Source organism: Chiloscyllium plagiosum, unplaced genomic scaffold, assembly GCF_037043375.1.
Source record: "Chiloscyllium plagiosum isolate Xiang-an unplaced genomic scaffold, Cpla_swu_hap1 HiC_scaffold_37, whole genome shotgun sequence".
In the NCBI taxonomy this organism is placed as follows: Eukaryota; Metazoa; Chordata; class Chondrichthyes; order Orectolobiformes; family Hemiscylliidae; genus Chiloscyllium; species Chiloscyllium plagiosum.
The window spans coordinates 69,697,689-69,722,767 of NW_028270175.1; positions in this window are offsets into that span (position 1 = coordinate 69,697,689).

Here is a 25,079-nt window from a genome sequence, read left to right on the forward strand (position 1 = left end):
GAGAGAGCGTGTCAGAGAGAGGGGGACAGAGAGTGGGGGGCAGAGAGAGTGGGGGCAGAGAGAGGACCTGGTCCCTATTTCTACGGGTATCATTTGTGCCAACGTGCATAATGATTTCCGACTGCTACCCCTCCCCCTCCCACTTGGAGACATGCTGGACCCCAGCACCTGGGAAGTTACACACCATCCTGGATTCCCGTTTGTGATCACAGAATCTCTGATCTTTCCCACTAACAATCGAACCTCCTATATTTAACGGCCTGTTTACCTTTACCCTTTCCCGCTGTCCCCAGAGCCAGAGGTAGTACCACCAACTGGCTACTGCTGCTTTCCCCTGAACGGTCATAGCTCCCAACTATCCAAAATGGTCTACTTGTTTTCGAGGGGAATGGCTACAGGGGATTCCTGCACTCCCTTTGCCATTCCTGGTGGTCGCCCATCAACTCTCTGCCTGGAACATGACAGGAAGCAAGGAACGCCTGTTGGATTAAATTATATTTATTTAAATACAACATGACTGACAGGTAAACTCAGGGCGATGAACGTTGGACTGGAATATTACAGTCATTATCTCGGTCAGTATCTCGGATTACCCTGAGTGCATTCTAGATTAGATTACTACAGTGTGTAAACAGGCCCTTTGACCCAACAAGTCCGTACCGACCCACTGAAGCGCAGTCGAACCAGACCCACTCCCCTACACGCAACACTGCAGGTAATTTAGCATGACCTTTCACCTAACCTGCACATCTTTGGACTGTGGGCGGAAACCGCAGCACCCAGTGGAAACTCATGCAGACACGGCGAGAATGTGCCAACTCTACACAGAACCCTGGTCCCTGGTGCTGAGGCAGAAGTGCTAACTACTGAGCCAACGTGATGCCCAGCTTCAGCTCCCTAGCACGGTCTCCCAGGAGCTGAAGCTTGGTGCAGTGCCCACACGTGTAGCCATCAGGGCCTGTGGAAATCTCCCTGAGCTGCTAAATCCCACAAGAGGTGCGTGCGACTGCCCTAAATGCCATCTCGACTGCTGTAACAATAAAGTTAAAAGAACTTTATTTGAGTTTACATGTACATTTTGCTGAACTGGAGTTGTCTGGAGCCCCTCGTTTGAAAGCCTTCCTGCCTACTCTGCTACAACGGCGTGTCTCTCTACCCCTCCACATTTAATTTTGATCAGGGAAGGAAGGAGACACGACAGAGATGTAATGTTTAGGCCTTCAGCTCTCTGGCCCCTGACTACGTGCTCTCCAATGCAGGTCTCTGCTTGGCTTTGGAGGGTGTCTTGCTGAGGTCTTCCTTCTGGTAGTGGAGCCTGTGTCGATGCAAATCCTCACCCCGACAGGCAATCCGTGTTATCGTAGTCCTCTCGTACTTTCTATCTGTTAGTATCGCGTTTAGGAATTCCTTGAATCCCTCGCTTGCATTCCAAACTGTGTCTCACTCCATAGTGAGAGGTTGATGTGCTTGTGAATACAGAGCTATTGGAAAAGAACACCATTAGACACACGGGCAACAATACGTCTGTCCGCTCACTGAGTCTGCTTTTCCTTCGATTATGTTATATTTATTTTGTTAATCCCCTATTCCACTTTCCTGTGATTTCCCTGTAACACTTGTATAAAAACTGTCTGTCTCAGCCTTGAAGATATTTAATGATCCAGCCTCAACAGTCCTCCGAATTTTCTACAATTGTTTCCCTCTCACTGATGTGAGACTTGGTGGTCTTTAATCTGGTGATTTGTCCAGTCTATCTTGCATAAACTTCCAATTCTTCCTTAGTTCCTCCAAACTGAAGACCGATTCGTAGGATGTGTTTAACATATTCTCTCGCTAATATTCCCATTTTTTTTCCCCGCGTTATCCTCTTCCCCTTAATAAACCAAAAAAAGTGACTTTGGATTCTTGCTAATCTTACCCGCTAATGTTTTATCACCCCTCCTTCTGCTCTTCCACTGAGTTTTTAAATTTAGTCCTACACTTTCCACATTCTTTTAGGACTTGCATTGACCTGCTCACTTGGTACCTACTTTAAGTTTCTCTTTCCTTTTTCATCCTGTTCGGGATTTGTGTCGACATCTGAGGTTTTCTGGGCTTGTTTTCCTAAATTTTATCATCGGTGTAACATGCTGGGCCGACACTGTCATCAATTCAATTTTAATCAAATGATCCCTCAACCTCCACCCCACCTTGTTCTGCTACAGTTTCACCCAGAAGCAACTGCACTTTGGCCAGATCCTGTCATTTTTTCCATAAAATCTGTCTCCCCAATGCAAAAAACTTTTATTTTTCTAACATTTTTTGGGTCTTTTCCTCAGCAAAGTCAAAATGTGTGATATCACGGTCACTGGTCCTATAATGCTCTCCCACTTCTGCCTGGAACAACTGACTGGCTTCGTCCCCACAGTGAGGCCCAGCACTCCACTGCCCATTGTTGTATCTGCTCTATGTTAATATAAGAAGCTCTCTGGAATAAATTTCAAAACACCTGCCCCCGCTTAAAAAAGTTATTACTGACCTAATGAATATTTGGAATTGACATGTCTGAATATAATGATCCTATTATTGTTTTTACACACTTCAATATCTTGGTTATATACCTGGTCCCTTACTTTCCTTTATCTGGGGGGTCTAATAATATGTCCCTAGCAGTGTTACTGTCATGGTTTTGATCCTGAACTCTAACCACCAAGCCTCTTTACAAGATCCTTTCAAGGTATTGTCCCTTCTTACGCCAGTAACTGACTCCATAATTAATAAGGCAACACCACCTCCTCTTTTACCCCCTCTCCTGCCCTGACTGTAGTTCTGGTACCACAGAATATTGAGTTGTCAGCCCTGACCTCCTCCCTCAAACACATCTCAGAAATGGCAAAAATGTCACACTTCCACATGTTACCTCGTTTCCTTATCATATCTGTCTGCCTGATAATATTACCAGCATTAAGGTAAAGCACATCCAACCTGAAATATAATCACCTGGAATACCCTGTATCTCGGAGTTCTTCAGTCATTCACTGTTCGTTATCACCCTTTCCAATTCATGAACCAAAACTGCAACTCTGGGAATGAATGAATATTTGTTGAATTTTAATTTCGTTTTTAGTAAATGTGTTCTTCAATGCAACTTTCCAGAACTGAACAGTCAGATCCAGATACAACAATTTTCTGCTGATTATTTCCCTGCTCAATGTGCAGAGGTGACAGTCCTCAGTAATGGAGAAAATGAGGACTGCAGATCCTGTTGATCAGGGTCGAAAATTGTGGCGCTGGAAAAGAACAGCCAGTCAGGAGTAACAGAGGAGTAACAGAGGAGTAACAGAGCCAAAGCTTTGGGCATCTACCATTCCCATGTTTCCCGTTCCACAAGATATTTGGAACCATACTTGTTCAGGAAGGCAGCGCTGTACAGAGCCCTGAAATGGAAAGCAGTCAATCAGTTGGCTGGACAGGGAGTAAACAAGTTGAGGTGAAATTCAGACTGATTGAAGTACAAACACAAGGATAGATAATTCCCTAGGCCAGAAGGGAAACACCCTAGGTTACTACAGGAAGAGAGGCAAGAGATTTCTGTGCATTTAGCGATTTTCTTTGCGTCTTCACTCTCCAATGGAGTAGCGTCTCATGATTGGAGGGTGGAAAATGTTACTCCCTTGTTCATGCAAGGAAACAAGTATTGTCCTTAGAATGACAGACCAGTCAGTCTTATAAAAGTATTGGGAAAAATATTGGAAAGGTTTCTGAAAAATCATCGTTTGATAAGAAATTGTCAGCATAGCTTTGTAAGGGGCAGGTCATACCTCACAACACTTACTGGATTCTTTGAGGATGGGATCGTGGTAGTTTCATTCAGAAAGTAACGAGGGCATGGTATACAGGGAGATCTATCTGTCTGGATACAGAATTGCCTAGCCCATAGAAGACAGAGGGTGGTGCTAAGTGGGAAGTATTCAGTGTGGAACTAGGTGAGCAGTGGTGTTCTGTGAAGATCGGTTCTGGGACCTCTGCTGTTTGTGATTTTGATAAATTACTTGGATGACGAAGTGGAAGGGTAAGTTCGTAAGTTTGATGATGTAACACAGGTTGGTGGAATTGTGGATAGTGTGGAGGTCTGTTCTAGTTTGCAACAGGACATTGACAGGATGCAGGACTCGGCTGCTAAGTGGCAGATCGTGTTCAATATGGAAAACTGGGATACGATTCATTTTGGAAAGTCGAATGCAGAATACAGGGTTAAAGGCAGGATTCTTACATTGTGGAAGAACAGGGGGATCTAATGCTCCATGGCATCGCTCCCACAAAGTTGCTACCCAGGTTTATAAGGTTGTTAAGATGGTGTGTGATGTGTTCATTAGCTGAGGGATTGATTTTAAGAGCTGCGAGGTTCTGCTGCAACTCTATGGAGCCCTGGTGAGACCACACTTAGAATATTGTTATCAGTTCTGGTTGCCTCGTTATAGAAAGATGTGGAAACTTTGGTGAGGGTGCTGAGGAGATTTATCAACATGCTGCCTGCACTGGAGGGCATGTCTTACAAAGATAATTTGAGGGAGCTGGGGTGTTTTCCTCATTGGAACGAAGAAGAATGGAAAGTGACTTGACAGGTGTGTTCAAGATAATGAGAGGTATAGAGAGAATGGATAGCCAGAGACTTTCTCCCAATGTGGAAATGGCTCTCGACGGGGTATGATTTTAAGGTAATTGGAAAAAGGTTTAGGGGAGATGTCAGAGGTAGTTTCTTTACACAGAGAGTGGTGGGTGTGTGCAGTGAACAGCCAGCAGTTGTAGTAGAGTAAGCGATATTAGGACTATTTAATTGGATAGGCACATGAATGATAGCATAACGAAAGGTATGTAGGTTAGTCTGATCTTAGAGTAGAATAAAAGGTCGACAGAACGTCAAGGGCCGAAGGACCTGCACTGTGCTGCACTGATCTATGTTTACAGTTTCACCCAGCTTGTGGATTCTCATCAATTGTTGAGTGTGTGAGGGAGTGATGTGTGTGAGATCAGGAAGCTTTGGAGGGGTGTAATGCCAAAACCTCCAGTTATGGTGTGCATTGTTACAGTCACCTGAAAGCCAGTATAATATGTGTGTTTACTTAGAACAGACGGAATCCGCCAAGTTCAGTTATTAATGTGATTTTTGGATTGCCGTTTTCTGCTGGTTACTTCACATATATTCTCCTGTGTGATCCATGTAGTCATCTCTGAACATTCAGACAGATGTACAATTTTGTTTTGATACTGGAGAATGTGAAGGTGACATTTATTAGATATGGATTTAGAGGTTTCTTTGTGAGACACAAGACACTGCAATAGATTGTCAACTTGTTAACGTCTTCACCCATGTCTGATCCGGGGTGCAGTTGTATGGAGTCTGGGAGGCAGGTCAGGTTGCATCACCATAGGTAACTTGTATTGTGTGATTCTGGCTCTCCATGTCAAAACGTCTGCTCTCTGGGCCAGGCTCTGACTGAAGTTGAATTTTAAAGATTGGTTGCTGGTCAGCTATTAGTATTTAACCTCGACAACATTTGAACTTACACTAAGACCAGTGATAGTCTCTTGGCGGGTTCTCCCCCTGCCCAAGGTGGATTCCAAATTATTTGTTTTGAAGTAAAGTTTGACTGACTGTCCTGAACCAGGTTCGAAAGCTCAATGCACAGATTTTGGAACAGGCCACTGAGTCTCTCTGTATCACAGGCAGCTGTGAGGTCCAATAGCACTGTAAATGATTTCAGATAAATTGGAAGCAAGTTTCAGCATAGCTCATTGCAAGGTGTTGAGTTTACTGACCCGAACAATAATCGGATGTTTGCTATATTTCATGAATTGGGCAAAAAAAGGATGTGAATGATAATCATTCAACTGAACCATAATCTCCTACATTAATTATGTTGATTCTATATTTATGGAACATAAACATAAACTCCTGTCAAGATTTTCTAATACAGAAATAAAGCATGTACATTTTATTTTATCGAAGAAAGAACATAACTCGTGTGCTGATCAGAATTAGATATTCAATGTCAGAATTCAAAGCAATGTTTTGCTACTCCAATTTTTTTATGGTTGGCTTCTGAATGATTACATGTTCAGAGTGAGCAAACGATTGTACATACAAATAGAATTAGCGTTCTTATACATTTATATATTAACAACCAGTTTAATTACTCACTGAAATGTATGATCTTCAGCTATTTGCCAGCAATTTTAAAATGGTAATGATTCAACATGGACTGTGAATATTAAACTAAATAAATTATTTGTGTTATCAAATTTTCATGAACAATAATTTGAAAACTTGCATTTTTTTAGAATGAATGGTGTTTAATATGAAATTTGGACTGAGAAAAAAAACCCACGAACGTAATATCGTGTCAGTGAAAAATCAAAGCTTTCCAAAGAGTTTTGTGACAAAGCAATAATATATTTGTTTTAGTAATTAGAATAAAATATGTAAAATATTCATGTTCTGAGTAATACTTAGACTTCATAATGAAGCTGACCTTGCAATACTTGAATTTCAAATGCTTATGCTGCACTAAATAATCACATATTTGCCAGCATTTACACAGTGAAATAATCGGATACTGACTTTTATTCACAGCTGGCACATGTTAGAGTAAAAACCATTAAAGTACAGAAGGAGGGCATTGGCCATTATGTATGCATCAGTTCCAAAAATGTCTCCCAAGCACATCCCATTTGCCAGCCCTCTCTCTGTTGCCCGTTAAGTTCATAATTTCCAAATATATATCCAGTTCTCTTTTGAATCTTTATCCACAACTTTCCCAGTCATGTCAATTCCAATTCTTAACTACTCTCTAAATAAAGACGTTTTTCCTTATTTCCCTCCTAGGTCTTTTGCTGACAACCTTGAAATTAGAATTCCTTGATGTTGTAATGCCAACTACTAGAGTATTCTTTTTCTACTCTGCAACCTTTTTCATACTTTTGACCACCGCAATAAATTAACATCTTTGTCTGTTCTGCTCCTGGAACAATAAGCCTTGCAAGAACTATAACAAACTCTACAACGGAAAAACAAGCAGAAAACTAGTCACTAGAATATATGAACATCAACTAGCCACTAAGTACATGACTCAAACACTATTATCTTATGTACTGATGAGGAAGTACGCCACTTTGACTAAGTCTATATATTCATTCTAGGACAGGCCAAACAAAAACAAACACAAGAATTCCTAGAAACATGGCATTCCAACTGGAACTCCATCACCAAATACATCAATTTTGACTCCATTTACCACCCTCTGAGGAAAACGGCCGGAAATTACATCGTCGGCTCAGGAAATTACATTATCAACTAGAGGAAACCGAAACACTTAAATAGAGAGTGGGAGATAACACTAGCACTTCACAGGAGGCTCACTTACTGAGTACAGTCAATGGAACAAACCAGGAACTGTCATTAACTATTGCTTCAGAATATATCTGAGTGTTCGTGGCTGACACCACATAGCATAATTGAATGAAAATGGAGCCTGCACCACCAAGTGCATTTCCAAAGGCTTTTTGAAACATTTGTGAGATTACCTGATCAATCACCAGCCGAGGCAATGCATTCCAGACACACGTCACCCAGGACAGAACGGCGCCTCAGTGGCTCGCACTCCAGCCTGAGAGCGCTGGGGACTCAGGTTTGATTTCAGCCTTGGGTGACTGCCTGTATGGATTTTGCACATTGTCTGCGTGGGTTTCGTCTAGGTACTCCGGTTTCCTCCCAAAATCCAAAGATGTGCAAGTTAAGTGAATTGACCATGCTAAATTGCCGAAAATGTTCAGGGATGTTTAGGTTAGGTGCATTAGTCAGGGGTAAATATAGGCGGAACATGTTTAGGTGGGTTACGCTTTGGAGGGTCAGTGTGGATTTGTTGGACTGAAGAGGCCTGTTTCCACACATAGGAACTTTATATTCTATGTCTGATTTATGTCTCTTGTTCTCTCTGTCACCAAACCTGTCCATCCCAGCTCCTCATATCCACAATATTCATCTCTATGTCAGTATTGTTGCTGAACAAACCATTGGCTGCACGTTGGTAAAATTCAGACTTAATGTTTCAAGCTCTCTTCTGACCACTTTTCCGATTAGAAATATTTCAATCATAAAATTGTTCTTGCCTCGGAAGTTACTTCAAGATTAGGACAATTCATGACTGTAGGAATTTCGCTGGATCTAATTCAGAAACTAAGCTTATTAAACGAAAAATAGTGTTTCAAGTCCACCACAGCTGATGACAGAACTTAAATAAAAATGATAAGATTTAGAATGAAAGTGAATTTCAAGAAAAACAAACAAAAGCAACATTTTGTCGAAAACCTTCATCTTTCACTGATCACCTTCGGTAAAGAAATATAATGTTATTACCCAGTCTGGGTTAATTGTGACTTGAGACCCATGACAATGTGCTTTACTTTATATTGGCTTGTGGAATGGCCTCATAATCAGAGCAATTAGTGATGGTAACCGAAAGCTGCCCTTCCCACGAATGCCAACATCCCACGAATTATCAAAATTGAAGGTGAAATCAAATAAAGGAAGTAGCTGAAATTCTGAAATTATAGAAAGAAATGCAAAGAAATGAACAGAAAGTGCTGGGGAACTTTCCTGAACTGAAAGCAGCTGGAAAGGAATTTGATTAATACCGTTGACAGGGAAGTCTGCTTTGAAGCGGAGGAGGAATCAATAGAGAAAGAAAGATAAAGAAGAAAAAGCGCAAACAAAGAGAATGATGATCAGCAGGGCTGGAAATAAAATGTGAGATTCACCTCATTTATTTTTCGCCTTTCCCATCTTCCTGAATATCATGCCCATGTAAATACAGGTATCTCCCACTTTTCAAAAGTTCATTTTTCACCACTTCCCTTTCTGAATGACTTACATTAGGACATTGTTTCGCTAACCAAAAGAAATCCGAACAGGATTTTCACTTTTACGAAGAAAGCCGAAAATGTTTCCACATAAATCAGTGGTACTGCACTTTATACCATATCCGCTTGTGAATGGTTTTGTAGGAATACTCTAATTACAAATAGTGAGGGAAAACTGGATATATCTAAGATCATGTTTAAAGCGATTTGATTCCCTCTGTCTGTCCTCCCTGAGTGTGGTCATCTTCTTATATTCATTAACGGGATATGGGTATCTCTGACTGGGGCAGCATTCGTTCATTTTTCCAGTTGCCCTTGAGAAGACCTTGAGCCCCTGCAGTCCACGTGTTTGATTTGATTTGGTTTCGTTTATTTTAGTCAAATGTACAATAGAAAAGTTTGTTTTTATTGTTGTGCAGGCACATTACCCTAACCAAGAAAACAGAGATCACAGGGTCTTTGGACAGAGTGAGGCATACAAGGTTGCAGCTTCATAGGAGGCGTGCAAAGTAAGATCGACATTAGCAAGATTAATATTATTTGAAAAGTGAGAGATGTCAATTTGTCAGTCTAATAATGGTAGGGAAGGAAGTGTTTCTGAGCATGCTGGTCCATGTTTTCAAGCCTCTGTGTCTCCTCCCTGTTGGAAGAGGTTGAAGGAGATCATTACTGGTTTGGGAGAGATCTTTGATGTTGTCAGCCTTTCTGCGTCAATGACAAGTATAAATGGACTAAAGGCTGTCTTCCGTGATGGTCTGGACTGTGCACACAACCGTCTGTATTTTCTTATGGTCCTAGGCAGAGCAGTTATCATGTCAGGTCATTGTGCACCCGAATAGGATGCTTTGAGTTGCCAGTATACAGAGCACTGGGAGACGAGCGGTCTCAAAATAATTAGATGTAACAATTGGCTGTTAAATGGATACCCACGTTCTGGTTGCTATTTTGAAAACAATTGAAATGTAACTGATAATTTTAAATTATGTCCTCTATACCAAAACCTTGTTGAGTGTATTGTATTGCCAACATCGAACCAATGAGCCATCAGCTGCTTCAAACGAATAGAGAAGCCATCACCATCACAACGAAGGAGAAAGAGACAGAAACAAAGGGAAGGAGAGAGAGAACACAGCGGGAGAAACAAATGGACAGTCAGTCAAAGAGAGAAAGGAGACAAAACAAGGAAACAAACAGAAACAGAAGACAAGGAAAAAGAAAACACAGAGAAATAGGCAGTGTGAGAGAAACAGTGAGAGACAAATGTCACAGGGAGCTGGGGATAGGGTCAAGGGGAGCTGGGGGAAATGGGAGGAGCTGGGGTGAGGACTGGAGAGACTTGGTCGTGAGCACTAGTGGGAACTGGGGGTAGGGAGGGGAGGATTTATTTTGTCCTGTGCCAAGATGTCCAGGAAGTTCATGGTAAGAATGGATGTACTGATCGATGGCTGTAAAACATGTCTGAGAGGCATATAGGTTACTCTGCACAGGGCGTGCTCTAAGCAAGATCAATATGAACAAAATCAGCATTATCTGAGATTAGAGAGTCCATTCATCAGTTTAATAACAGCTAGGAAGAAGCTGTTTCTGAACTTACTGCTCTGTGTGTTCAAGCGTCTGTATCTTTTAGCCTGATGGAAGAGGTTGTGGGAGATCTTTACAGGTATATGATAGGACTTTGGTAATGTTAGAACAAAGAACATTCCAGTACATGAACAGGCCATTCGGCGGTCCAAGCCCGCGCCGATCCAAATCCTCCATCTCAACCTGTCTCCTATTTTCTAAAGGTCTGTATCCCTATGCTCCCTGCCCATTCATGTATATTTCCCGAACCATCTTAAATGGAGCACCACTGGTCACAGTTCTCGATTTTGAGAAAGTCGCTTCTCCTACTACGTTCTGTCCCCTGTTGCCAAGCCAGTTCTTTATCCATGTAGCTAGCACACCCTGGACACCATGTGACTTCACTTTCCCCATACCTCGACCTTGAGAAATCTCAGCAAACGTTTTCCTGAAGTTAATGGGCGGCACGGTGTCACAGTGGTTAGCACTGCTGCCTCGCAGCGCCAGAGACCCGGGTTCAATTCCCGCCTCAGGCGACTGACTGTGTGGAGTTTGCACATTCTCCCCGTGTCTGCGTGGGTTTCCTCCGGGAGCTCCGGTTTCCTCCCACAGTCACAAAGATGTGCAGGTTAGGTGAATTGGCCATGTTAAATTGTCTGTAATGTTAGGTAAGGGGTAAATGTAGGGGTATGGGTGGTTTGCGCTTCGGCGGGTCGGTGTGGACTTGTTGGGCCGAAGGGCCTGTTTCCACACTGTAAAGTAATCTAATCTAATCTAAAGTTCATGTACATGACATTTACAGCCCCTCCCTCATCAATCAACTTTGTCACTTTCTCAAATAATTCTATTAAATTGGTAAGACATGACCTTCCCTGCACAAACCATGTTGCCTCTCACTGATAATACCATTTTCATCCAAATGAGAATAGATCCGATCCCTCATTATCTTCTCTCGCAGCTTCCCTACCCCAAACGTCAGGCTCAATGGTTTATAATTAACTGGGTTATTCATGCTAACCTTCTTAAACAAAGGGATTAGCAACTTTCCAGTCGTCCGGGAAGTCAGTGGTGTTCAAGGATGGTACAAAGATATCTGTCAAGGCCCTAGCTATTTCCTCTCTCCCTTCCCTCAGTAATCTTGAATAGATGTTGGCAGCCTTTCTGTGGCAACGAGCCGTGTAAATAGAGGTAATGGTTGGGAGATTGGAGTCCGTCATTGTCTGGGCTGTGAACACAATCTTCTGTAGTTTCTGATTGTCCCTGGGCAGAGTGTGGCCGTATCAGGCCATTACGCACCCGGACAGTGCGTTCACAATAGTGCAACTGTAGAAATAGTACATGCTAAATATCCTGAGCCAAGTGAGGAAGGAGAGACGTTTTTGAACCATCTTGACTGTCACACCTATGTGAGAAGTCCAGGGTCGGTTGCCAGTTATCATCACTCCGAGGGACTTGACGCTCTATACTGTCTCGATCGTTGATATATATAGGGTCTTGTTCCCCTCCTTTCGTTCTAAAGTCAATGATCAGTTCTTTACTTCTGGCGAATTTGAGAGGGAGTTTATTATCATTCCACTATGACACCGAACCCACTATCTCCTTTCTGTGTTCAGACTCATCGTTGTTTGATATCCCTCTTGCTTTGGTGATGTCATCAACAAACATACAGTTGGCATTTTTTGAAATTTGGCAACACAGCCACGTGTGTACCGGAGTACAGTAGGGGGCTGAGGACACAGCCGTGTGTGTACCAGAGTACAGTAGTGGACTGAGGACACAGCCGTGTGTGTACAGGGAGTACAGTAGGGGGCTGAGGACACAGCCATGTGTGTACCGGAGTAAAGTAGGGGACTGAGGACACAGCTGTGTGTGTACCGGAGTTCAGTAGGGGACTCAGGACACATCCACGTGTGTACAGGGAGTGCAGTAGGGGGCTGAGGACACAGCTGTGTGTGTACAGGGAGTACAATAGGGGGCTGAGGGACACAACCGTGTGTGTACAGGGAGTACAGTAGGGGGCTGAGGACACAGCCACGTGTGTACAGGGAGTACAGTAGGGGGCTGAGGACACAGCCACGTGTGTACAGGGAGTACAGTAGGGGGCTGAGGACACAGCCACGTGTGTACAGGGAGTACAGTAGGGGGCTGAGGGCACAACCTCCAGGAGCTCCAGTGTTGAGTGTTATTGTGGAGGAGGTGCAGATACCTATCTTCACTAATTGTGGTCTGTGAGTCAGAAACCGGGGCATCCAGTTGCAGAGGGTGGAGCCGCGACTACGGTCACGGAATTTTGAGATCAGTCTGGAGGGGATAATGATGCTTAAGGTGGAGCTGTCGCCAATGAGCAGGAGTCTGGTGTAGGTGTCTTTATTGTCCAGATGTCCTAGGGATGAGTGCAGGGCTTGCGATATGTCATCTGTTGTGGACCCGTTACATCAGTTGGCATATTATAGGGGATCAAGTCAGGCTGGGAGATTGGAGGTGATGTAGGCCATAACCAGCCTTTCAAATCACTCCATGTTTATTGAGGTTAGAGCCATTGGGCGGTAATCATTAAGTCATTAAAGCATGAGCTTTCTCACTTACAAGGTGGATGTTGGTTTTCCTGAAGCAGGTTGGGACTTCAGCTTGCGGGAGGGAAAGGCTGAAATTGTATGTCAATATATCTGTCAGTTGGTCCTCCCAGGGTCTGAGAGCTCAGCCGGGAACACTATCCAGGCCCAGCGCTTTCCTTGATTTGACCTGCAGGAAGACTGATCTTGCCTGCAGCGGTGACAGCGGGCACAAGCACATCCGAGGCTGTCGGGGCAGGTTTCAGCCTGGCAGTCACACAGTTATTCATCATAGACATCCCTCGCCGATCTCCCTCCAACGTCATCAATACACAGTGACATGGTTGGTGTGAGCACCACTCAGTTAGTATTGAGACAGAGTGACATCAGTAGACTGGGATTGTGCGCCATAATGACGTAAACTCACAACAAAAGGGGGTAGCGTGTGCTTCTACTGAGAGTCAGTGGTGCAGGGAGTGAAGACTTTACAGGTGTAATTCAAATCAAGCCACTGCTTCAACCTGAATGGAGTCAAGCACCTTGACTGTTGTGCCTTGTAGATGGTGGACGGTCTTTGGGAAGCAGGGAAATGTATTATATATGGACAAACTTAACAAAGGACTTGAGGGCAGTTTTGATAAGTGTGCAGATGATATTGAGGACGTGGGGAAGCTGCAGAAAGGCTGGAACAGTTTAAGACTGTGGGAAAACACGTGGCTGATGGAACACAATATGGGAACGTGTGAGAATATGCATTTTGGTAGACGGAATAGAGGAGACACTATGTTCTAATAGGATCCATAAAATCTGAAGTCCAAAGGGATTATGAAGCACTAATCCTCTGTTATGTTTAACGTGCATGTTCAGTTGGCAGTTAGGAAAGCAAAAGCAATGCTCGCATTCATTTCAAGACAGCAAGAATGCAAGACGGGAGACATACTGCTGAGAATGTAATGGGCTATGGACAGACAGCATTTGGCCAATTGTGAGCTGTTGTGGACACTATCTCTGGAGAAAGATCTGCTGGTGTTGGAGTGATCCATCCTCGGGATGACGACTTGTCATATGAGTGGCAGTGTGTACTCGATGGAATTTAGAAGACTTGTGGGGTGGGGGGCGGTCTGATTGAAACTAATGGATTACTGCAAAGATTGATACAGTCAGTGTGTAGAAGATATTTCCACTTTTAATAGCGACAATGACAAAATGGCACAGTATCAGAGTGAAGGAATGGGCTGAATGGCCTAAATCTATTGCTATATCTCATGCCGTTTAGGTCATAGGTTCTATTATTCAGTATAGACTTGTAAGCCTCTGACCTGCTCTTGTAACCCTTGTATTTGTATGTTGATTTGACTTCACGTTCTGTTCAATGGTAACCCCTGTGATATGGACGGTGGGAAGATTCAGTGTCAGCCAGTATTCCATCAATATTTCCGAAATGGATCATCCACTCAAAACTTCTGACTGAAGATTGCAACGAAAGCTTCAGCCTTATATTTTGCACTGATGTGCTGGGCTCTTCCATCATTGAGCTTGGGGATATTTGTGGAGACTCCTACTCCGGTGAGTTGTTTAATCGTCCGCCACCATTTACGATCGGATTAGCAGGACTGAAGAGCTTAATTCAGATGCATGGGTTCTGTGATCGCTAAGCTCTGTTTGTCCCTTGCTGTTTATGCTATCTGGCACGCAAGTAATTCTGTTTGGAAGCTTCAGCAGATGAACATTTTATCTTTATATATTCCTGGTTCTGCTCCTGGCATGCCCTCCTGCATTCTCCATTGAACCAGGGTTAATCCTCTGGATTGATGGTAATGATTGAGTGGGGGACATGCTGGGCTGTGACGTTACAGATTGTGTTGGAGTATAGTTCTGCTGCTATTAATGGTCCACAGTGTCTTATGGACGGACAGTCTTGAGTTGCTAGATCTTCTAAAAGTCTGTGCCATTTAGATCGATGATAGTGCCACACAACTCAATAGAGTTTATGGATACAATAGACGTCGTCTCCACAAGGACAGTGTTACCGATACTGTCATGGACAAATACAACTGCAGTTGGTAGATTGGTAAGGATGAGGTCAGGTATGCTTTTTTACCCTCTCGTTCATTCCGTCACCACCTTCTGCAGACCCAATGTAGTAGCTATATCCTTAGGAGCCGACCAGCATGATCAGTAGCACTGCTGCCTTGACAGTCGACTTTGAAATCCCCCAGCCAGAATACACTTTGTGCCCTTGCCACAGTCAATGCTTTCTCCAAGTGTTGTTTAACATGGAGGAGGGCTGATTCAGCTGAGGAACGACGTTTCATGGTAATCAATAAGAGACTCCTTTGTTTAATTTCTGTGATTTCTGTAAGTATGATTCCGTGAGTATGGCTATGTCAGGCTGTTGCTTGACGAGTCTGTAAGGCAGTTGTTCCAATGTTGGCACTAGACCTCAGATGTTAGTAAGGAAGACTTTGCAGGATTTACAGTGATGTTTCTAATGATGACTTTTCCGGTGCATATTTCGATGCCAGGTGGTCCATCCGGTTTAATTTGTTTGTAACTTTGTAGCGATTGGTACAACTGAATGACTCATCAGACGATTTCAGGGGGCGATTGAGATTTCTGGATTGATAATCTATTGGTAATACCATGAGACCTACTTGGAACCACATGTTGTACTCAGCTGCCATTTCTGTGTTACCCTGTTTTTCATTCATTGCTTATGTTATTCTGGAATCTCATCCTTCATTAAATCCTGATTGAAATAAACACTCATGGACGTCTTCTCGACTGCTCGGATTTCATTCAGCCTGTTTTGTTTGAACAGACATTTCAAGGCAGCCGTACCCCAGAGAAGAGCAGGAAAAGATAATGGGTGGTTGTGCACTGTACCTGTCACCGGACCAGCAGGACTGTCCAGGAAGTATTTATTGTGGGTCAGAGAATCTCAATTATTATGGCATGGATGGAGGCCATTCAACCCATCGTGGAGTCACAATCTCTCCAACTGCACAATTGGAGATACAGAGAGTGTGTGAAGAGAGATTGTGTGAGAGAGAAATAAACAGAGAGAAAGCAAGTGAAGGGAGATAAACGTAGAGAGGCTAGAAAGGGGAGCGACTGACTGAGTGCGAGAGGAAGAGGTGTTAGATGAGGGTGAAGTCAGATAGATCAGAAGACTGCATTACGATAGATAAATATGAACAGACAGAGGTTAGAAGCTTTATTTATAAATTCCTCTGGACGGCAAGCCCTTTGTCTGGGCACCATACACTGTGAGCACTGTGCTGATACTGGCTGTCATCCCAAATTATTTATTTCCCACAATATCACAGAGCTGGGTTCCTGACAGATAAACAGAACCCATTAGACCAATAGATTGGTTCCATGAATAAAGCAGAGTTTTTAAATAGACTGTGCCAAGAGCAGCAGGAAATGATAACCACAACCCCACCTCCACGACCCCCCCCCGCCCACACCGATACTGTATGAGAGTCTAGGCCAGAGAATCTCAGTGAGAGGATTCACTGACAGAGGTGAAATCACAATCTTAGCTTTGGGTCAAATAATGATTGATAAAGTTTGCATACCACTTTCCTAGTTATATAATTCACATTTCCATTTATATAGCTCAATATCAGGAGTGTATTATAACAACCTTATCTCTTTGTACTTTGCATATATTGGTGTTCACAGAAAATCATTTTGTTGCTGTATTTTTTATTGCATAAACGCATTTCATTAATATTGTCCCTGCTAATTCCTCATTGTAGATGTATTCTTGAATCTGTTCTTCATATGAGTTATATAGAGTAACATTTCAATTCTGGTACATGGGGAATATCACTGTCCCTCCATCCAGTCTAATCAGCTATGTCCCCCAGTCCTCTCCGTCTTCTGTCTTTTCCCCATTATCATAATCACAATGTAATCGAAGCCCATTAAATGTCACTTCATGACAGTTCCTTAACATCAATAACATCAACAGCATGACCCACAGCTGCCCTCTCTGATCCTGGAATAACAATCTGAACTGTGTTGGCCATGTGCAATTCTCTGTTAATGTATCCATGCCGTTTGTTTGTTGTAACCCAGGGCTTTTTCTGGGCACATTTTGCTATCACATCATGGATGATAGTTGTTTTCTCAATGTTTTACAGATATTGCAATGACTGATCAGTAGTTACGGGATTTATGTCTGTACTTATGAACAGTGAAGCATGTTTATGTTCCGTTAAACTTCTGGCATTACTTCCATATGCAAGTCTGACTGAATGATTACACAGAATCAATCTGCCATCTTCAACATCCCTTCCTTCAGTCACACTCGCATATCACACCCAGAATGCATAAATGTTCAAAGTTATTTTGAATTTTAATAAAGTAGCATTGAATGCAAAGGGGTTAACTGGAGCTATTTGTTCAGCGACTGTAATAATGTCAGTCTCCATGGATCGTATGCATCCCTAGGGATTTTCTCTCTTCTATCAATAAGGGAATGCTTTCAGTGTTTTATCCCATAGTCTGAGCTGGAGCATGTCCAACAGCAATAAGAGGGATTAGCAGCTTCAGAGAGAAGGGCAGGAGAGATGGAAATCTGGGAACATTAGACTGGAATGTTCCAACAATGGATCAAAATCTGGGAACATTAGACTTGAATGTTCCAACAATGGATAGGAGTTTATCCTATGGTCTTTACTGGCTTTCCCGGCCTTGGATATCATTAGTATCGCGGATTGAAACTGTACTGCTGGTTATTCAAGCTGGTTACTATCCTATCCTTGCTACAGTTGGTGTTCCTGGTAAGTCACTCTGCCTGTTTAGTGAAACGGTCTGAACGGATTAGATGCTCGTGATATGCAGATTTTGGAAAGGTGCAAGCCAATGTTTTCAGCTCCAATCAAAGATTCCATTCCTTAGAAATTATAACTAGCAAACTATTATTTACAAATTACTCACCAATACGCGAGGATAAAACACACTGTTCTCAACCTCATTGATTCATTTTCTCCTGCAAAGTGTACATCCGCATATCCTCCCCACATACCAGTCCTGTCCAGTACCACCATTAAGACGTCCCAGTCTCCTCCTTAGCCTCAGTTCAATTCCTGAATAAACCATCGTTTGTGCCTTTGTCCATTGCAAAATAATTGCACTTGAGATGTTTAACTTGTTCTCTGCACAAAATCTGAAAGATGGGCAGAGAGTGTATGGTGGGTCACGTCTTTGGCTCGTATTCTGGAACCATAGAATAATAATCTGTTGATATCGGCTTGCCTTATGCCCATTAGAGAAGGCAGTGGGTCATCCCTCTCTGGTCAAGTCTCTGTTTAACTGCAAACCCACGGCAATTTGTTTTACTATTTATTGTCCTGTGGAACAGCTGAAACAGCCACTCAGTTCAAGATCGGCATAACATGCTGGCCTGACCATGGCTCCACACATCCCGTGAGGGCCGAACAAAAGGAAAGGTAGCTCCCTTCCTCTGCCTGCAACCCATATTCCAATGGCTCATTTCCATTCAAGTAGGTAGCCATTCACTGTTTTAGATGTATTCTTTGTGATTGAGTCTCTCCCAAGAGTGATGTCCATCTCCATGGGCACCTCTGGTGCTGGCTTTATTAATGCTGACCTACAGATGTAAGGATGTTTTTAAATTCTACATCAGTGGCAGTGCATTGTAAATGAATTGTTTCTTGTGTCACACGAAAGAAATGGAGCCAGCTAATTGAGGGAAATGAATTATTGTGATCAAACCTGAGAGTGTTGTTGAGGCAGTATTTGGGGTATTGTGGACAGATTTTCTTTCCATCATATGGAGTGATCTCCTTATCACAGAGAGACTGAAGAGGGGTTGCACCAGATTAATCCCTGGGATGATGGCACCATGAGGAGTGAGCAAAGGTTGATGTGTAGCGCTGTGAGAGAATAAGAGGTGATTGCACTGAACCCTGAGAGGGATGATCAATCACTCCTTATATTCTAAACAAACAATGTGAATGTGATAAATTCCATGACTGCTATTTCACTCAGGATGCATGATTCAGAGTAGCTTAAGTGCCTGGGCAGACGTTTTGTCCATCCACCCCAACCCCTACTGTCCATTGAGAGAGACCGAGAAGTCCAAGTTTTGAATAAATTCTCCCCACATTAATACAGTGCAGTTGGTATGTGATCCTGCACTGAATGTCACATTATCCACCACGCCGACAGCAGCCACAATACCTTCATTCCAGAACAATTAACTATGCCCAACAGCTTCTGACCTTCATGAAGAACATGAATCCGTCTTCTCAGAGATGCAAGGTACTTCCTTAAGGTTAGACCAGAAGATTATAAGACATTGGAGCATACATTAGGGCAGTTAGCCCATCTGGTCTGCTCCGTCATTGAATCATCGCTGATAGGTTTCTCAAACCCATTCTCCGACCTTCTCCCCATAACCCTTTATCCCCTGGATAATCAAAAACTATCTATCTCCGTCTCAAATATTCTCAATGACCTGCCCCCACAGACGTTTGTGGCAATAAATTTCAATGATTCACCATTCTATTGTTAAATAACTTTCTCCTTATCACTGTTCTAAAAGGTGTTTACTTTCATCTAAGGCTGTGCGCTCGGATTATAGTCCAATGGAAACATCTTATCAACATCCACTCTCTCCAGGTCATTCAGTATTCTGTCTATTTCAATTACATTCCCTCTCATTCTTTCAAACTTTATCAAGTATAGACCCAGAGTACTCAAACATTCCTCATGCAATAAGCGTTTCATTCCTATGACCATTCTCGTGAAAATCTTCTGAACACACACCAGGACTAGTACATTCTTCCTGAGGTATGGAGCTCTAAAATGAGCACAATACTCCAAATGTGGTCTGACCAGAGCCGTATACAGTCAGTTCTGATAATCAATTCTTCTCGTATTACATGCTCCCAATCATAATTGCAATTGCCTCCGAACTACTGCCTCAACCTGCAATCTGACCTTGAGAGAACGTTGCACTAGAACTCCCAATTCCCTTTGCACTTCAGATTTATGAATTTTCTCGCCTTTTAGAAAATATACCATGCCTCTATTCTTCGTGCCAACGTGCATGAACTCACATTTTCCAACGTTGGAATGCATCTGACGATCTCTTTACCTGTCCAAATCCTTGTTCAGACTCTCCTCTTCCTCAATACGACCTGTCCATCTGCCTATCTTTGTATCGTCTGCGAAACTAGCCAGTTAGCCCTCAATTCCCTCATCTAGATTGCTAATGTAACAAGTAAAAATTTACGATTCCAACACTGAGCATTCTGGATCATCATCTGTCACCGGCTGCCATTTTGAGAAGTGCTATTTTATGCCCACTCTCTGTTTTCTGCCAGATATACATGCTTCTATCCATGCCACTACGTTTCATGTAACACCAAGGACCCTTATCATACTCAGTAATCTTCTGTGTGACACCTTGTCAAAGGCCTTCTTGAATTCCAGGTGGATAACATCCATTGGCTGTGCTTGATCGAGCCTGCTCATTTCCTCTTCAAATAATTCCAATAAATTTGTCAATCATTAGCTTCCCTTGATGAAATCATGCCGACTTTGCTCTATTTTACCAAACACTTTCAAGTATTCAGAAATCTCATCCTTCACAATGGATTCCAGGATCTTACCCATGACTGAGGTTAAACTATTCATAGTGGGTTTTTTTGTCTTTTTCTTTACTCCCTTGTTAAAAAGTGATGTCACGTTCGTGGGTTTCCAGTGCTCTGGGATCGTTCCTTACTCTAGTGATTCCTGAAAGACATCCACGATTGTCTCCACTCCATCTTCAGGTATCTCCCTTATAATACTGGAATGTAGTCCATCTGGTCAAGGTTATTTCACCAACCTTCGGACTATTACATTTTGTTTCTAGCATGTTGTCCGTGTTGGAGGCTATCATATTAAGCTCTGGCCCCTCAGTTTCTTGAATATTTAAGGTATTACTCGTGCCTTCCACCATGAAAGCTGATGCAAAGTAATTATTCAGTTCCTTGGCCATTTTCTCGTTCCCCACTGCTCTCTCTCCATTATCATTTCCCAGCAGTCCAATGTTCACTTTTTCCGCTCTTATGTACTTTATATATCGAAAGAAACTGTTACAGTCTTCCTTTATATTCGTGGCTGGCTTACTCCCATATTTAATAATCTCCCTCCTTATTTTATTTTGTTTGCCCTCTGTTTTGTCTTTGTAAGCTTTCCAATCCTCAGGTTTCCCACTGCACTTTGCCACATTATATCACTTCTCTTTTGCTTTTATGCTATACCTGACTTCCCTGGTCAGCTATGATTGTCCCATCCTCCCTGTACGAGCCTCTTTTTCCTCAGAATAAATATCTGCTGTATCCTGAATTACTCCAAAAATCTCCTGCCATTGCTGTTGTACTGTCTTTCTTGCTGGGCACGTCTCCCAGTCAATTCTACCCACCTCCTCACTCATATCTGTGTAATTGCGTTTATTCAGCTGTAATACCGTTACTTCTGATTCTAACTTCTCCATCTGAAATTGCAGAGTAAATTCAATCATATTATGATCACTGTCACCTTAAGCTCCCCTCATCTAGTCTGCCTGCACAAGCTGCTCAAAAAAGCCATCTCGTAGACATTCTACAAATTCCTTTTCCTGCCAATCACCATCAGTCTGAATTCCCATCCATCTGCATAATAAAATCCCACATGATCACTGTAACTTTGCCTTTCCAACAGATCTTTCTAGCGCCTGGTGTATCTTACACCCCAGTTCCCTGTCTATAACTCCAACTGCATTTCTTCACCTTTTTGATTCCTCAATTCTACCGACACAGATTCTACACCATCTGACCTTATTTCATTTCTTCTTATTGATCATTGATTCAATTCCATTCTTAATACTGAGACAACTCTATCTCTGTGCCCACTTGCCTATCTTTTCGACAGGATGAATATCCTTGAATATTCAGTTCCCAATCCTGATCCTCTTGCAGCGATATCACTGTAATGCCCACTATGTCGTACCTGCCAATTTATGGATGAGTCACAAGCTCATTTACCTTATTCCTTATACTGCATGTACTCCGATATAATAGTTCAGTCCTGTATTACCCGTCGCTCTTCTCATTGTCATTTGTTTGTCCAGCTGTTGGTACCTACACAGACCCTGACCGTTGGATCATTACCCTCCTGCTCCAAGTTCTGCAACCCAGATGATATATCCCAAACCCGAGCACCATGTAGGCAACACGACCTTCAGGACTCTTAATCCTGATCACGGAGAACAGTATCTATGCTTTTAACTATACTATCCCCAATTATCCATCATTGGGCAACGTGGTGACACAACAATGCTGCCTCACAGTGCTGAGGACATTTGGTGTATTTTCAATCTCTGGACCCTGTCTGTGTGGACTTTGTACATTCTTCCCGTGTCTGCATTGGGAGCATTAACTCTTTTCTCTCTCCACAGTATGTTTCTGTGTCTGGTTCAGATTTCTACTATCTACGGTATTTTTGCTTTTGTTCGATGGAGAAATGCAGCACATGTGACAGTTATTTTGTAAAAGCAGACGTGGTTCGCGGGTTTCTCTGGGTGTTTCGGAATCTCCCCCGGCCACTTGTCTGAGTGCAGTGTTCCTGGATGCCCATTCCTTCTCTCTCAGTTCCATCAGTCCATCGTCACTACATGCAGCCTTTCCTTGTGCCACCCCTTGAACACCCCACACCCCATTGCCTGGCACTGGATAATGCCTTTGCAGGACTGTGTACACAACGACACTGGGAACTTTCTGACCCGCTGGGTAAAGACGCTGTCTTTGAAAGGAACAGAATAACTAGAATCCAATTGAATAACAAAGCTGAGTAAACAGCTGAATTACATCCATCTGCTCTGACATTTTCTAATCTTCTCTTTATCCTCGTTCATCTGCAAATAGATAGCCCATATGTATGCCATGTCAAGCAGGTTTGGTGGCAGGGATAGATATCAGATCCGATGGTCATTGGACTGATTCAGTGGTCTCACTTTCCTCACGTGATACTTAAGTTTTTATTATCAAGTCTATCCAGTTTAAAGAAAAGGCATTGCTGGAGTTGTGCTGAAAGGATATTTGAACTTTGGCGACATTAGAATATGTCACGTGCGAGTGAGGTTAGGAATCGTAAGGTAGCACAGTTAAGTACACGATCAAAGTGCTGGTCGAGGAGGCAGCACTTCCGATATGTGGATCATTGGGATTCGCGAGTCGGGTGGATATACACAAAAAGGACGGTATGAACCTGAACTGGCAACAATTTACGATACGTGGCTTATTGGGATGCACGGGTCAGTAGGATACACACAATAATGACGGGATGGACATGAACTGATAACAATCTCCGATATGTGGATCATTGGGATTCCCGGGTTGGTCGGATATAAACAAGATGGACGGGATGGCTTTGAACTTGCAGCAATCTCCTGGCAGGCAGGTTTGCTATTGTCCTTTATGAGGGTTTAGACTAGTGTGTGGCGGCGGTGGGTACAGGTACAGTGACTGAGGGGGAGTTGGAGACTAATCCCAGTACAGATAAGACCAACAAAAAAAAAACAGAGGGTACGGAACACAGAGGCCTGGCAGTGTGAAGTGTGCTGATTTTAATATGAGGAATTTGTTTGTTTGAACAGATATATTGATGTCGCTGCATGTCAGAAAATAGGAAAAGATAATGTTTAATCGTCCACTGTGTCCTTCACTGGAACAGCTTGTCTCTACAAGCACCAAAATTTGTTACTGTGGTCAGAGAACGTCAGGATTAATACAACACAGAAGGAGGCCATTCAGCCCACCATGCGTCCATGAGCTTTTCAACTTGACAACTTGAAAATAGAGGGAATGATCAGAGCTCGACTGACAGGGAGAGAAATAAACAGAGAGAAAGACAGTGAAGTGAGATAAACAGAGTGAAATAAAACAGTGACAGAGTGAGTGAGAGCAAGGGGTGTCAAACGAATGTGAAGTTAGATCAGGAGACAGCATGAAGAGAAATACACAGAGACTTTTCTTAGAAACTCTCACAGACTGTAAGCTCTTTGTCTGGTGCCATACCCTGTGAGCACCATGCTGATACTGGCTGTCATTCCAGATCATTTATCGCCAATAACGTCCCAGAGCTGTGTTGCTGACAGCTAGACGCAATCCAATAGACCAATAGATTGGTTCCAGGGAGAAGGTGGATTAATTTAAATATTCTGGGCCAACAGGAACTTGTAGCCCCTCTAGACACTGCGTGAGAGGCAGGGTGGAATCTCAGTGAAGGGAATCACTGGCAGAGGGGAAATCAGGATCTCAGCTCTGGGTCAAATAATGATTGATAAAGTCTACACACCACTTCCATGGTTTTGTAATTTACATAACAATTTATATAGCTCCACATAGTAAGTGTATTTTAACAATGTTGTCTATTTGTAATTTTCATATTTTGGCATGTACCGAAAAGTCTTTTATCCTTGTATTTTGTGTTGAATAAACACATTTCATTACTGAGGAAGAAAGGACCTGCTGCGATGGGACAGTCGTCACCTGAACCGCGCTGGGACCAGAATCCGAGTGAATCCTAACCAGGGCTGGAGACAGAGCTTTACACTGATTAAGGGTGTGTGTGAGTGTGTGTGTGTGTGTGTGTGTGTGTGTGTGTGTGTGTGTGTGTGTGTGTGTGTGTGTGTCGGTGTGTGTGTGTCGGTGTGTGTGTGTGTGCCTGTGTGTGTGTCTCTGTGTGTGTGTGTGTGTGTGTGTGTGTGTGTGTCGGTGTGTGTGTGTGTGCCTGTGTGTGTGTCTCTGTGTGTGTGTGTATGTGTGTGTATGTGTGTGTGTCTGTCTGCCTGTGTGTGTGTATCTGTGTGCGTGTGTCTGCGTGTGTGTCTGTGTATGTGTGTGTGTATGTGTGTGCGTGTACGTGTCTGTGTGTGTATGTGTATCTGTGCGTGTGTGTCTGTGTGTGTGTGATTTGTGTGTGTCTGTGTGTATGTGTGTGTGTGTCTGTGTGTGTGTGGGTCTGTGTGTGTCTGTGTATGTGTGAGTGTCTGCGTGTGTG